This window comes from Castor canadensis, chromosome 9 (genome assembly GCF_047511655.1).
Source record: "Castor canadensis chromosome 9, mCasCan1.hap1v2, whole genome shotgun sequence".
Classification (NCBI taxonomy): domain Eukaryota; kingdom Metazoa; phylum Chordata; class Mammalia; order Rodentia; family Castoridae; genus Castor; species Castor canadensis.
The window spans coordinates 31,454,474-31,466,476 of NC_133394.1; the positions used below are offsets into that span (position 1 = coordinate 31,454,474).

At 44.7% G+C, this 12,003-nt stretch overlaps 1 protein-coding gene and 1 long non-coding RNA gene across 8 annotated transcripts in view; one reads left to right on the forward strand and one right to left on the reverse strand.

The window, feature by feature from the left end:
- The window catches only part of Tspan5 (tetraspanin 5), a 168,757-nt gene that overhangs the window by 25,329 nt on the left and 131,425 nt on the right, over positions 1-12,003 (reverse strand). The window lies entirely within an intron of this gene.
- On the forward strand, positions 5,091-8,133 carry LOC141410848 (uncharacterized). The gene is made up of 3 exons (XR_012435623.1): positions 5,091-5,532; positions 6,317-6,445; positions 7,736-8,133. It is a non-coding gene; the product is annotated as an uncharacterized lncRNA (long non-coding RNA).

Sequence of the window (12,003 nt, forward strand, 5' to 3'; positions counted from 1 at the left end):
AAGAGGGAGAGAAGCATTTCCTTATTGAGAAATGGTGACAAGGTATGACATTTTGACCAATGTCCATGGGAAGAATAAGCAGGGACCAGAGGACCCCAGTGAAATCTTCCCTGACAAAAACTTACCAAAGATCCTCAGAGAAAGTTCCATGGCAAAGCCACTTTGCAAAACCCCAACCTTCCACCTGTCTACCTACTACAGAGGTCAGAGGACTGGAGACGAGAAGAAAATACTTGGAGACGTAAGGTCACCAGTGAGACTCAAGTAATCCTTTCCTGCAAATAAAAAATGTCTTTAAGGAGAGGAGAAACAGTCTATCTTTTAAGCCTATGCAAAATCCTGCAACCAAGCAGCTGTTGGAGAGGCCAGCTATACTAAGTTCTACCAGCTGGTACCGCTCACAGGCAGGTGAGTGACTATCCCATAGACAAGGAAACAGCCATACACAAAGTGTCACCTTTTGGAAGGTCCCCATGTGTCTTGCCACTTCCCAGATATTTTCATGTGCACATTCAGAAGATGGGAGGCACACCTAGCAACATTCCAGTCTAAGTATAAGGTTTAAAGTGAAACAAAAATAGAGGCTCAGTTATGGATGGAATACCCCCCACCCACACACACATGTTGAAGCCCTCACCTTAATGTGATGGTATTTGAAGATGTGGCCTTTGAGAGGTTTGGAGAAGGTCATGAGGGTGGGACCCCCATGATGGCACAGGTGTTTTTATAAGAACAGGAAGAGACCAGAGCCCACCCTCTCTCACTCTGCCATGGGAGGATACAGCAAGAAAGTTCCATCTACAAATCACGAAGAGACCTCTTCCTGGAACCTAACTGATTGACTAACACCTTGACTGTGGACTTGTAGCTTCCATAACTGTGAGAAATGAATGTCACTGGTAAAGCTGCTTGGTCAATGGCATTTTGTCTTATTGTGCATCCAGAGCAGACTAAGACAGGCTTTTAAGCCAGGTGCCTGTGGCTCATGTCTGTAATCCTAGCTACTCAGGAGGCAGAGATCAGGAGGATCATGGTTCTAAGCCAGCCCAAGAGTCGCGAGACTTTATCTCAAAAAAATCTACCACAAAAATGGGCTGGTAGAGTGGCTTAAGGTGTAGGCCCTGAGTTCAAACCTCAGTATCAAAAAAAAAAAGACAGCTTTGATCATCGTGTCCCAAAACTAAAGTGAGAAAAAGGGGAAGCCCAGCGTGGTGGGAGTGACCTTCTATCCTCAGACTGCACAGATTTATGACTTGCTCCATCACTGAGCAAATGCTTCATCTTCACAGGGGATCACCTGTGAGGTGCCAGGTATTGTGTTAGTTGTGGGCACTTAGGGTACAAGATGCAGTGGCACCATCGGAGCAGGTCTAGAGTCCAGTGCCACATGTGTGGGGCACAGGGCACAGCAGTGGTACCATGGCCTGGGCACAAAGGGAGGGGCAGAAGGTCGTGTCAGCAAGCATAGAGACAAGGCCCAGACACATCTATGTGTGAATGTTACAAGTGGCAAGAAAAGAGGCTGTCAGGCAAGCCTGGGTCTGTATCTAAGGCATTTTGAGGAGAGGAAGGCCTGGGTACTTCTGCAGTTCAGTGCTATGGAAGCAGCTGCTGGTTCTGTGGTGACTCGGGTGACAGATACTGAAAGCAACACAAGGAGCCGCACTGCTGAGCACTGACGCTATGCCATGCTGTGGGCTGCTGGCATTTGCTCAGTTTATTGGGCACAACCATCCATGTGGGGAAACACACAGAGAGGGAGTAACCTATATGTTCATCCCCACAAGAAAGTGGCAGAGCCCAGGCCACCCGACCCCTGACAAGTATCCTGACCACTCACTAACCCACCGCTGACGACAGCAGGTAGCAAGGGGCAAGGGGCTTCTCTCTCATATAACAGTGCATAGCCATGTCAAAAAATTTAAGAAAAACACATAATATGATGTTAGAACATGCTTGCCTCAGATTTCACAGATGACTATGAAAACTAAAGTGAAGTGGAGCTAAGACCTCCCTGCCCTCCACACACCCCCACTAGCTCCACAGGCAAAGAACTTTCTCTTGCACAGCCCAGCCAAGTCAGGCATGCAGAAAGTAGTCCAAGGGAGCAGGGTGAGGGACTGGGATTTCTCTAGAGAATGCAGTGCTGTGCTGTGTGACACTCTCAGGAGTAAGCGAGGTAGGGATACCTTCCTCCATACCTATACCTACTGAGGACTTCCCAGGAGACCACTGGGGAGCTCAGGAGGGATTTCTGAGGTTGGGACACACAGCACTAAGGACCTGTTGGCTGCTGAAGGAGCCTTTGGGCTGTGGCTGATTCCCACCCTGTAAATCTATGGAGAAGGCCTGGTGGATTACTCAGGTGTCACAGAGAGGCAGGTGAGGGCTGCTGTGATGGCACTGACCTCATTCACAGATGGTTATATTCAAGAGAAAACAGGAGGCCAGCATGGAAGAGGCAGCTTGGGGCCTTTTTGACCCTGTCAGATAAGGTTACCCATGGGGGTGAGAAGAAATGTCAATGACTGAGGAAGAGGGCCAGGTATAAGCAGCGTCACCCTGATACTGCCTAGCTCAAAGGAACCACTAGGCAGAGGGATTCAGCAGAGAAGCTTCAAGAAGACCAACACGCCATCCCCTTTAATTGCCATGCCCAAGAGCAAAGCCCCTCCCCACTGAGTCCTGGCAGGAAGTGGGCAGGAGCCTCTAGTATGGGAGAGGCTGTGAGGAGGAAGAATGGGCCTGGGCAAAGAATACTTTACTGTGAGGTGAGGCTTGGCACTTTAATTGTCACCCAGCCCTGTAGAATAATTGGGCTTAGATCTGTGCATTAAAGTGAGGGGGGGAGTAGCAATATCTGAGAGTAAATGACGAAGTCATTAAAATTTTTAAAAATATGTTTTTGTTGTTGTTTTGCTTTTTGGTGGTACTAGAGTTTGAACCCAGGACCTTGCAAGCACTTTACTGCTTGAGCCGTGCCCCCAGCCCAACGTACTGAAATTTTTACCCACTTGATTTTTTAAAATTTTCTTTTCCAGCACTGGAGCCACACCCTAGCTCTTTCATTTGTATTTGGGTTTTAAGATAGAGCCTTGCTAACTTTGCCAAGGTTGGCCTTGAACTGGCAAGCCTCCTGCCTCTGCCTCCTGGGTAGCTAGGTTTTCAAGCATGCTGGATCACACCTGACTCCCACTTGAATTTCTGTCCCTAAGAAACCTCAGTGAATAAGGTTTGAAGGGCTATACAAAGAGAGAAAAATGGGTTTTTTTCAACATAAGCCATGTGCTTACTGACATGCTGAGTGAAGCATGACAGACCATAGTTTGGTTTTCCAGGCACTGACCAAGAGCTGTCTGGTTTCCAGTTCTTTAGATGCAACATGGAACTTGAGGGGGTTGCATGAACAAAGGAAGAGAGAGGCAAACTTACCAAGCTTCAGTTAATAAAACAGAACCTTTGCAGAAGTCTTTTCTGCATCTCAGAGCTATCACCTCAAAGTGGTTTCAAAGCCGGGAACCCATTTTTCTATTCAAGTCATCTAAGTAACCACTTCCACCTACTGCCTCCCCCTGGTGCTGAGAACTTGACCTTTGTATAGGAGCTGCTCAGATGGCTGAACTTCAGTTGCCCCTAACTTCCCTCCAGGGGAAACACAGGAAGTTCTCCAGGGTGAGAAGAAGCACCTGGAAGGTTCTAGATGAGAGTTTCCATTATAGACAGTGGGCCAGGAAAAGCATCCAGGAGACAGAACTTTCCCCATCAGCAGCAAAGTCAAGGAGAAAAGCAACCTGGGAGGTTAATTTCCCATTGTCTCTCCTGAGATCAGTGCTGTGCACCAGCTCTTTCTTTCCACTGTGCCATACAGAACCCAACAGAAGGAGTGAGGGTTGAGGATGAGGAGAGAGAGGGAGAGGGTCTAGCTTCCCATCTTAGGACCTCAATGTCCCCAATTCTGAAACAGAATGTCATCCTTCTCTTAAAGTTTTACCCAAGGGAGTGAGAACAAAACCCATCTATAAAGAGGTGAGTTTTCCTGTGTAGTGTTTCATAGCCTCCCAAGTTCTTCCACATGTCACACTTAGTGACAGTGGGTGCCCTCTGTGCAGGGCATGCTGTGCAGGACACAGAGGAGGGGCTGCTATGCCCAAGGAGTCTCGGGCTGCCCAGGGGAGCACTGGGAATCCCAAAATCACAGTAAGGGTTGGGGAAGGGCATTTTTCCTATTCTAAAAGACTAGTCTTCCTCACCCTCCAACAGCTGGGCTGGCAATACCCCCCTTGCATTGATAGTGATGCATCTCCATCCCCCCTGCCACACTTAACAACTAATTAACAATAAAGGCTGGACAAAACAGAAAAGGAGAGGCACTTTGATTTTCCCAGGAAACTAAAAAATCATATATGGATTACCACTTTTATAAGAGAAGCAAGTGGCTTTTCTGATATTCTGGTATCCAGAATCTGGACATTTGCTATTTCCCCTCCCTTCCTCTCTCCCTCCCTCCCCTCTCTGATATTTTGATATCCAGAATTTGGAAATTTGCTATTTCCCCTTCCTTCCTTCCATCCTTTAAAAGGATGCTGTAATTGTTCATTTGCTCATTCAATCTTTCATAGACAATATTTATTTTTTAATTTTTGAGACAGGGTCTTACTAAATAGGTCAGGCTGGCCTTGAACTCATGATCCTCCTGCTTTAGCCTCCTGAGTACTGGGATTATAGGCATGCTCCACCACACCCTACATAGACAATATTTCTTGAACACCACCAGCCATTTAATGTGCTAGGAAGTCCTCATTGAGTTGGCTTCTTAGTGGGGAAAGACAGGTAATACATTTTCTAGAGCATAAGTGATAGTCCTATGAGGAGGAAAAACACAAGGATGGGGAAAGGAAGGGAAAAGGAAAGGAAAAGAAAGGGTGGGGGGCAAGAGTAGCTTCCTTAGACAGGAAGGCCTATTGACAAGAGTGGCATTGAGCAGAGACCAGGAAGGAAAGGAAAGCACCAGTGGTGGTTTCTAGGGGAAAGCTTAGAAGAAAAGCCTTGGAGTTGTGGGACATGTGTGGGATGGTAGAGGATGGGCAAGATGGTAAGTGGGGACAGGAGCACAGGGAGGAGGACAAAGTCACAGAGGTACCAGGTACCACACACACGTTGAGTGAGATGATGACCTCACTGGAGGGTTTAGAGTGAGAAGAAACAGGATCTGCCTTACATTTTAAAGGGCAAATAATTTGGCTACTGCAAGGTGACAGGCCCAGGCTAAGGGCTGGTGTGCAAGAGCAGAGGCAGAGGCAGAAAAATAGTTGGAGGCTTCTGCATTGACGCAGGCAGGATGTCAGGGCTGGTTAGGCCAGGTTCTAATAGTAGAGGTGGCACAAAGTAACCAACCTCGGTATAGTTCAAGGTAAAGCTGACAGTATTTGCTGATGGAGTGAATGTGGTATAAGAAGAAAAGAAGGAAGGATGTCAAGAATACCTGACTGGGTAGAGGACAGAGATGTCATTTCCCACAGCTGGGAAGAGCAGGTTTGTTGGCAGGGGTGAGGGAGAGGTGGGGGAGACAGGGGGTGGGGTGTTGTCTTGGATGTGTTAAATTTCAGAAACCCATTGGGGAGTTAAGTGGAGATGCTGGGTGGGTTACTGGGTATACAATGAATCTGGAATTCATGTGGTTGGGATGAAAGATACACATTTGAAAGCCATGAGCATTACATGGTGCACAGGCCCCAAGCCTAGCTGAGGACAGTTCTCCCTCCTCCCCCAAAATTTTGGAGGCCAGGGAGGTGAGGTAGAATTAATGAAGTTGTGAGGTAGGAAAACCAGTAATGTGCAATCTCTGGAAATGAGTGAGAAAAGCGTTTCTAGAAGAAGAGAGATGCACACACCTGAGCTTTGCTCTCCTGAAGGGCTCCTAGGAAGTGATGTGCTCCAGGACCCAGAATGGGCTCATAAACAGGTGTCAGGCTCAGCTAAGTCCCTAGGCTGGTTAATCAAGGGAAAATTGAAGGATATAGTTTATCTACAAAGACAGGATGCAGAAAGATGGCCTGCTGCAATGACAAGTAGAGGACTGGAAACTGCTTGACTGACCCAAGGGCATATAAGTGAATGAGTGTCAGCTCCAAAGGAAATTCTAGTGACATATTGTTGGACTCTGTCCTTGGCCTGCTCAACATTTCAGTGGCTTTTATCAGTGATACTAAATGTGGTTGACATTAGAACCACTGAAGAGGCTTCTTCAAATAGAACAGAACGTCATATTCGGCGGTGGGGGGTCAGGGAAAAGCTAAAAGAAGTCCTCATTTATTAGCAGGAATCAGAGGAAGAAGTTGGTCAACACCTGCAACCACGCTGACTGGAGTGGAGCACCTGGATGACAGGTGTGAGCTCGAGAGCAACCTCAGGAGGTGGAGAGGTGGCCTGACATTTCTGTGCAAAGGTGAGAGCTTGCATTTGACTCTGAAAACCAGCCAGATGTGAGATGGATGGCATGACCAGCTAGTCCTGGGACCAAATTGGGATTCTCAGTGAGTCATGGACTCAGTGATCAGTAGTGGACATCAAGCTACCCAGACATCAGATGAGGCAAGAAAGGACACAATCTAGCCATACTTTTTATGCTCTCCAAAGCACCCACTCAATGGTGTCACTATAGGGAGATGCATGACTAGGATGGGGAAGGGACTATACCCCAGAGCCTGTGAGGACCTCTCAGAGAGAAGATATTTATCCTGGAAACTTCAAAGGAAGACGTCCATCATCAAATTCCTTAAGGGCTAACACGTGGAAGGACTTATTCTGTGGGCTCTAACAGGGCAGATCCAGAATTGATGAGTGAAAATTCATGGTCCATGGTTCTAATTTGGTGGAAGGAAGGTCTTTCAACAGTAAGAACCACCCAAAGAGAGACATGATGAGTAAGTCAGTGTGGGAACAGTTACGTATATACTCACTCCTAACGAGCATTTACTGAAATGTATTATTATATGTAGATTGTAGATTATAATCTGCATATAATATTATATATACATGTCATTTCATTTTCATTATCTAGCACAAACCCTGTCACATGCTATGTGCTCAATAAATGTTATTTGAATGAATGAGTTCATTATGGCTGGATGTAGGCAAAGATGTTATAGAGGTGATTCATGCTACATAATTGTTAGCAGTCCTTCTAAATAGCAGATCCTAGGATCGCTGAAAAGCTACGTGTAAACCAGCTTCCCCAGAGACAGTCATCCTTTGCATCTTCAAGATCTATTTAGAATTTAGATAAAATCACTTAATAATTATTTCTAATAGCCAATGAAAGAAAAGCCCCAGGTTTAAAATGCTGATTGCTGTTATGTGTAAGGGGTAGTAATTTTTGCCTCCGATGCCTCTGTATTCCATATAAATATATTGAAAGCCTCATCTATTAAGCAAATCTGATCCTTGCAGCAGAAATCTGATGCACCCAGCTATGATCAAGTCCAAGCCATGGACATTTAAGTAAATGTCCATGTGTCCTAGTCTGGGGGTTTTCCTGACTCACAGGCTGTGCACAGATGTGCATGCTGCCCACCACCCTCAACCCAACTGGGGCTTAACCAAAGGACTTATATAGAGTGGCCTTTGCAGTTACTAAGGCGGTCAACACAAACCACATCTTCCTCAAGAGACCCCAAAACTCTCCTAAAATTTGAGGCAGCTTTCAGAACCACCTTTCTCTCCTACCTCCATATAGTTGTGGACACGCTCCATCCAGGGAGGGAGCCATGTCTCCAGTGTGAACAGAAGTCCTTTGAAGAAGCCATATCTGAGGAGCCTGCAGACTCTGACCTTTGCTGACTAGAACATGACTGCAGAGAGATGGAATGCCACAGATCAAGAGCCATGGTCTTCTTGGGCTATCTTTGTCTCTTTAATAGTCATTTACTATCAGTCTATGTATCTGACCTAACATCCTTGTAACTACTAGACAGAAGTCTTGGAATGTATTACTAAGCTTAGTCTTCCCAACCCTAAAGCTAAGAATGCTATAAGATAACATCTGACTGCTATGGAAGAGCTCTCCCTACTCTGCTGTAGTCTGTCTTGTTGATGTTCCCACCTATGTATTTGGTAAATACAAGGATTCATGACTTCTTTTGTCCTGTGACTATACGGGCTCATGTAACCTGTTCCACAATGGAACATGCCATTCAGGGTAACTTGAGTCCGTGTTCCTGGGCCATGGTCACTCATCTTTGACTCAGAATAAACTATTTTCTTATTTCCTCAAAGTAGAGTTGTTATTTATGTTGATGACAGCAAACATTTACCTTACAGCAGGCACTGTGCTGGGGTTCATCTCATTTGATCCTCCTACCAGGTTAGATTAGCTGTCCCCATTGCATAAACAAAGAAAGGACATCAGAGAAGTAAACTCAATTGCCCAAAGTCACACAGATGGTCAATGGAGGAGCTGGAATATGGACTCAAGTCTGTTCAGTGCTACAAGAAATACCACGGTCTGGGGGCTTAAACAACAAACAACTATGTCTCACAGCTCTGGAGGTAGGGAAATCAAAGATGAAGATTTGGCCTCTTCAGATCATGTCTCTCCTGTCTTTTCTGTTAAGATAATCTATCTCCAAAATCCCTCCCCATCTCCAAATATCACATTGGGGATGAGGGTCTCAACATGTGAATTAGGGGGAGTGCAAACATTCAGTCTGTGGTCAGCCCCAAAGCTGGGTTCTTTTTCTGCATAGCAACCAGAGCAATGTTAAAACAAAAGTTGTATTAGGACACTGCCTTATCAAAACCCCCAGTGGTTTCCTCTCATTCCTAGAACACATCCAGACCTCTGCAAGATGCTGCCCAATCTGGCCTATGCCTACCTCTCTTGCCACATCCCCTACTTATTGTTCTTGCTGTCTCCTGTCTAATCTTCCTGGCTTTCCTGCTGCTTAGTGGAGTCACCGAGGCACTTGTTATTCCTCTTCTTAGAATGTCCTTATTCTACTGCTCTGTAGATCTCTCTTACTGCATCCAGGTCTCTGCCTCACTGCCACCTCCTCAAGGAGGCTGCTGTCAGGTATGCATCTAACCGAGACCCCTTCACCCACTGCTCTCTAAGTAGCCCTTACCCTACTTAGATGTTTTTTGCCAGAACTCACCCGTATCTAGGTGATTCTTGGCCAGCTACCTGCTTCCCATCAGTGTCCCCACTCCAGAATGCAAGCTCCACAAGGGAGAAACTTTGCATCACTCCAGGCTGCATCCCCATGCCCAATGGGCAGAATGGCCAGTGTTTCCCAAACTGGGTTGTTGCATGACTGAACACCTTCTTTACTCTCTGCTACTTTTATCTGGTTCTTTTACTCATGAAGTTCTGTTAAATAGTAGCTGTGTGACCTTGGCCAGGTAACTTCAGCTCTCTAGAGAGACTTTCTGCTTATGAAGAGTGGACATTGTGTCACCCTAACTCTGCTATGTATGAGATATTTCCAATTTAAGAAGTTTGTGATTTTATCAGAGAAGAGACATTTGAGGCAACCAAATGAAATAAAAAGATAATTGTATTTCATAAAGAGAAAAAAAACTTCAAAATGACCAGCTGTCTGTTTATTGCTAGAAGAGACAATTAGTTCATTTAATGCCTTCCAGCATCTTTTTCAAAGCAGACAGAAATGGACTTTTATTGAAGGAGTTATAAAAAGCTGTGCTATCTGGCATTTAGTCAATCAGAGAGCTTCTAAAAGGGAAATTTCTGAGATTCTACCAATACAAATCCCTAAGCTTAACTGGGATGAGGCAGGAGTTAGTCATAATCCAAGAGAAGATTATTATTCAGTGTAAAAGTTTCTATAGATAAAATTATCTCTATTAGGGAACTTAATTTGTTATACTTCATATCTAATCATGTCCCTTCTTATAAGGTTACTGTTTGCTAGGGAGTGGTTCATTTTCCATGAACATTTTATATACTATACAAGTATTTTGTAAATAAATAGGGGGTGGTATATTTTCTTTCCTTTTGTTTTTTGTTTGTTTTGTTTTGTTTGCAACGGGAATCTTAGGTCTGCTAGGTGCTAAGTGGTCTACCACTACATTCTTGGCCAATGGGACGTTTTCAAAATTCAATATCAACTCTAGAGTTTCTTTATGTAGTATATCTGAAGATGGTTTTACTTGTGGAAATTCCCACAGACATCTGACGGTCTTCTGTTCCAAGCAACTTCTCAGTTTCTCCTTTCTGTTTACAGATAATGCTCTCAACACATTTATCACTTCAAAAGAATTTTACCTTCGGTCATTACCAGGCTCAGAGGGTGAACACCCCCAAGAGACAAGAGAATGGTCTTCTGAGTGAATTTAAACTAACTCCATAGTTTACAAGAACTTTTACCCAATGCAAACATTGTTGCACCACTCTCATATGGTGGGAGTCACATGCCAGGAGAATGCCACAGGCTGGTTCACTTCCAAACAAGGAAGAAAAAAGGGGTTCAGACTCATTTTTGAATTCCACTGGTGGTTTAGCAGGGGAAGTTGTTCAGAAAAAGCTAACAGGTGACACTAGAGGTATAAGCACGGGATGTCCTTCTTATGAGTGTGTTGCTCAGAAGAGAAACTACCCACGATATCGTCTCTTCACTGTAACTTAGAATACACTACTCCTTATTTTCCAGTTTTTCTTTTTAGTAGGCTGTATTTGTGTTTGGCCATCAACTTTGAATATTTATTTATTTATTTTTGGCAGTAGTGTTGCTTGAACTCAGAAACTTGTGCTTGCTAGGCAAGGGCTCTATCCTTTAAGCCATGCTCTCAGCCCTTATGCTTTTACTTTGCTTTTCAGACAGGGTTTCAAGTTTTTTGCTGGGGGCTGGTCTTAGATCACAATCCTCCCATTTATGCCTCCCATGTAGCTGGGATTAGAGGTGTGAGCCACCACACTGGCCTTTAATATTTCTTAAATGTTGACTATAAAATCAATAGCCACCTATTCACATCCTTTAGGATTAATGATGAGTTTGCCTGATGGTCAAATATGCATTTATATCTAGCTATCTTCATAGCACATGGTAATGGTTTAAAACAAAACATACTAAAAAAAACCAAAAAACAAACAAAAAAAAAATTTGGTGAGGTGTAGTGGCTCAAGACTATAATCCTAGCTACTAGAGAAGCAGGGATCAAGAGGCTCATGGTTCAAGGACAGCCAAGGCAAAACGTTTGCGGGACTCCGTCTCAACCAATGGGTAGGCAGTGGCCTGCACCAGTCATCCCAGCTATGTGGGAAAGCACAAGCAGGAGGATTATGGTGTAGGTCAGTCTAGGCACAATGTGAGACCCTGCCTCAAAAATGACCAATGCAAAGAGGACGGAGGGAGTGGCTCAAGTGGTAGAGCACCTGCCTAGCAAGCACAAGGGCCTCAGTTTAACCCCCAGTACCACCAAAAAAAAAAAAAAAAAAGAGAAGTCTGCCGGGAGATTTGGGTAATTTCCCTCTTGATTTAAAAAAACAAAAACAAAACAGAGAAGGGTGAAAAGAAGACCCTTTCCTCTCTGCCTTTGGATATTATCACATAAAGATGTGACAGGCTAGAGCGGTCTTTTGTGAGCAATATGGAAAAGACAAGAAAATGGCAAAGAAGCTGGTGTCACAGAGCAGAAGAAATTACCAATACTACCCCCTCCAGCTTTTGGTTATAGGACATCATAAGCGCATATTTTTAAAGCTTCTTTTACTCAAATATTCTACATTTTCAGGCAAAATCACCTAATTGATACATATGGTATCTCCTTTTCACCTCCAAAAATCATGCTCAATCAGAATTTGCCAAGCTGATCCTGCTGCCAGGCTCTAGCTCAACCCCTAGTACCACAAGAAGAAAGGAAAGGAGAGAGAGAGAGAGAGAGAGAGAGAGAGAGAGAGAGAGAGAGAGAGAGAGAGAGAGAGAGAGAGAGAGAGAGAGAAGGAGGGGGAAAGGGAAGGAGGGAGGGAGAAAGAGAGTGAGAGAAAGG